Source organism: Elaeis guineensis, chromosome 1, assembly GCF_000442705.2.
Source record: "Elaeis guineensis isolate ETL-2024a chromosome 1, EG11, whole genome shotgun sequence".
Lineage (NCBI taxonomy): Eukaryota > Viridiplantae > Streptophyta > Magnoliopsida > Arecales > Arecaceae > Elaeis > Elaeis guineensis.
Window position 1 is genome coordinate 57,542,079 of NC_025993.2, and position 3,872 is coordinate 57,545,950.

General features: G+C 37.7%; 1 non-coding gene across 1 annotated transcript; it reads right to left on the reverse strand.

Annotated features, from left to right (window-relative positions):
• Nucleotides 1–2,888: 2,888 nt before the first annotated feature.
• Nucleotides 2,889–2,995, reverse strand: LOC140854910 (small nucleolar RNA R71). The gene has a single exon (XR_012138004.1). It is a non-coding gene; the product is annotated as a small nucleolar RNA R71 (small nucleolar RNA).
• Between the last annotated feature and the right edge of the window lie 877 nt (nt 2,996–3,872).

Here is a 3,872-nt window from a genome sequence, read left to right on the forward strand (position 1 = left end):
GCCTGGACCATGGACCCATCGACGCACCATAAACCAGCCAATCAGCGAGTCTCGACTCACCGCAACGCATCGCGAGCCCGATCCACGTGCGCGGTCCAGAGCTCATAAGGAGAGAGAAGAAGGTCCGAAGGGCAACCTGGTAACTTCACATCACTCGATGGTCCGATCTTCTCTAATCAAGATCCAACGCTCCACATTTTTGCACCATCGGACGGCCACCATCGCAGTCGGTCAAGATCCAACCGTAATCAAGGCAATTGCAAGAATCAATAAACACTAGGACAACATGGGATCCTTCTACAGCGCGATCCAACGGACGAAATCTTCCAGTGCCTTGATCGGACGGTCCGTGATGCATCCGACCTGATCTCATCTCTGTAGCGCGATCCAATGGCAGTGCTTCACCCAGATCGTGATCCGACTGCCCAGAATCGCTCCCGGCTTGATTTATTAGATGAATTGGGTATTTTAGATGAAGATCGGACGGCTGAAACAATTTCTAGGATTTCTTGATGGATTTAAATGCTTTTTGAGCGAGATTTGAGCCCCTAAACCCCCCTAACAATCTTCTAAAACTTCTTAGTCCCACATCTAAAGTTTTGAAAACCTTATAACCCCCAAATGCCTATAAAAAGCCCCCAAAGGCCCTTGTTTTAAGGATTCTTTCCTTCCGATCAAGCTTGTAACCCTAGATAGTGGGGTTTTTAGCTTTCTTCTCAAGCCTCGAGCTTTGAGGTTTTTGTAATAAATTTTTTTATATAAAATCTTATTTTTATGTAATTTTATCTCTTTACATTATGCAATTTATTTTTCTTGCAATTAGGATAGTTTAATTTATGCAATTTAATTTCTTGCAATTAGGTTAGTTTAAATTATGTAGTTTAAATTTATGCAATTAGGATAGTTTAATTTATGAAATTAGGATAGTTTATTTTTCTGTATTTAAATTTTGCAAGTAGATTTAGATCATGTCTAGCTAAGCATCCCTTCTAGGGTTTGCGATGAAACTAGATCATGAGTAGGGGTTTTACATAGGGTTCTTTCTTTTTCTTAGGGTTTCTTTTTCTTCCTCTTTTGCCCAGAATTTTTGATGAACTACAGTTGGGTCAGAGTTTCTTCATAGTTCATGCTTGATTCAGTGCATAGGAGGAGAAAACCCTAAGGGATCCTAGTTACTACTCCCCTGTAAAGAATCTTGATGGGTTATCGTTGGGCCTTAGTCCCTTCATAATCTATGCTTGGGAAAGACAAGAGGAGTAGTCGTTAGGATCAATAAGAAAAATTCTAGGTAGAATTCCCTAATCTAGATCTAGTGAATTCAAAATCCCTAGATCCTTAGTCTTATTGTCTTTAGCAAACAACTTTCGATTTTCGATTTTCGTTAAAGCTCGCTTGAGCATAGATTTGAAAATCATTTTTAAACCAAGTCTCTGTGGGATCGACCCGTGCTCGCTGGTCGTGCTACTCTGCACACTGTGCGCTTGCGATTTTATTTATAAATTTTAAGATTTGCACATCAAGTTTTTGGCACCGTTGCCGGAGATTTGGCGTTTTAAATTATTTTCAAATATTTGTTCTTCGTGCTTTATAACTCTCTTTCTTTTAGGTTTCTAGATTTAGTTGGTGATTGCTGAAAAACTCAAGTATGCTTCTAATTTTTCTTTTATTATTTTTAGTTAATTACTTTTTCTTTTAGACCTAATCATTTGAATTTACTTAATCACAAAAAAAAAAAAATAAAACAAAACAAAAGACATTTCATAATCGTGAAGTAAAATATCAAAATAAAAAAAAAATTCTAAATTAAAATCTTTTACATTCTTGGTCATCTTGTTTATTTACATTTGCATTTTCATAATTAATCTAAGGGCATCAACCCATTAACAAGATAAGGTGGGGATTTTATTACCCTTCCTTAGCCCAAAAACCATCTCCATCATATTGCATTACCTAGACCTTTAATCTTAAAATCAATTAGACGTCAACCTTAAGGAATTCGAGCTCAATAGGACAAGGAACCCTAAGAGTTCTATCAAGTTTGAGTTGTTTGATTAGTTGGTGTCTAGGCAAGTCCCTGAGGATGGTTTGTTAAATTGGTTCAGTTGCTGGCCTGGCCAACTCGTTTGGTGTCTAGAAAGGCAACGATGAGTGAACCTCCCACCTCTTATACTTACCTGGCTAACTAGTTGATCAATCTCCACTACTTGAAGGGTCATCTTGGAACAGTTAGGAGCTGTCTAGATTTAGGTTAACCCTAAGATAGATTGAGTTTAATTTATTGTTTCACTTGTTTGAAAAATAAAAGAAAAATTATTAAAATTTAAATTAATTTGGTTACTTTTCTTTAGATTTAGGACTCCTTAGGATCTTTTCTTTAGAACTTTTTCTCTTTTCTTTCTTTTTCTTATACATAAAAATTTTATAAAAAAAAATTATATAAACATCGAGAACCGTACACCTCGTGTGTGGAGAAGAGTGTCGGGTCGTCTAGTTAGAATTGAGTCAATTCCTGTTGTTCCAATGGCTGAACCAATCCAACCCATGACCCTTAAGGATTTGTTTTATCCAGTTGGCTCCACCAACCATCTTGTATCAGGTTGCCACAACCCACAGCTAATAATTTTGAAATCAAACCTCAAATCATAAATATGCTTCCAAAATTCACAGGATTAAAGGATGCTTATATATTTATTAGAGAATTTGAGGAGGTATGTGCAACCATGAAACTGCAATTAACAGAGGATGAGGTCAAACTTAGATTAATCAACTTTGCCCTTAAGGATAATGCTAAAAAGTGGCTTTATAGTCTGCCAAACCATTCTGTCACTACCTGGGAGGGCTTTGTGAGAATATTTTTGAAAAAGTATTTCCCCCATCATAAAATAGCTAGGATTAGGAATGAAATAAATCAATTTTACCAACTAGCTGGTGAATCATTTTGGAAGTACTTTGATCGTTTCAAGAATCTTTTGACCCAATGCCCACACCATGGAATAGAAACTTGGAGACTATGCCAGATCATCTATGAGGGGTTAGATTCAAACTCAAGAACCATGCTAGAGTTCATGTCCCAAGGCCAATTTATGGACAAAGAAACTACTGAAGCTTGGCAATTCTTAGAAGACCTAGCCGAGAAAAATTTACAATGGGAAACAACTAGGGAACCTGATAAAGCTACACCTTCAAGAGGAGGAATGCATCAAATTCAACCAACCCTAGCATCAGAGGCCAAGATTGTAACCTTAACACGTAGATTGGAAGCCTTAGAATTACAGAGACCAGCCAATGTAAATCAAATATCTGCACCCATGTGTAAAGGGTGCAATGCACCAGACCATGTCTTAGAAGAATGTTCCTACTCGAATGAGTGTGCACAGGTGAATGCCACCTATCAAGGACCATTGAACAATCCTTATGCACCCACATATAACCCAAGTTGGAGGAATCATCCGAATTTCTCATGGTCTCAGAATCCTAATGTAGGCAATCCAAATTTCAATCAGCAAAATCTAAGGTCCAACCCAGTGATGAACAACCCGCCAGGCTTCCATGATAATGACAAAAAAATTATCTCTTTAGAGAAAAGCCTAGAAGCCATGATGAAGATACATACCAGCTTTATGCAAACCATAAGTCAACTCATAAATAATAACACCCAAGCTATAGCCCGTCTGAAAATGCAAGTAAGTCAGCTGGCTTCGACCATTAGTGAACGAGAACATGGTAGGTTACCTAGCCAACCTGAGCCAAATCCTAGGAACCAAAATGGTCCACGACCCCAACAAGGAAACCAAGTTAATGGTGTAAATGCCATTCATACCTTAAGATCGGGAAAACAAATAGACAATAAGGTAGTTGCACTTGATGATATA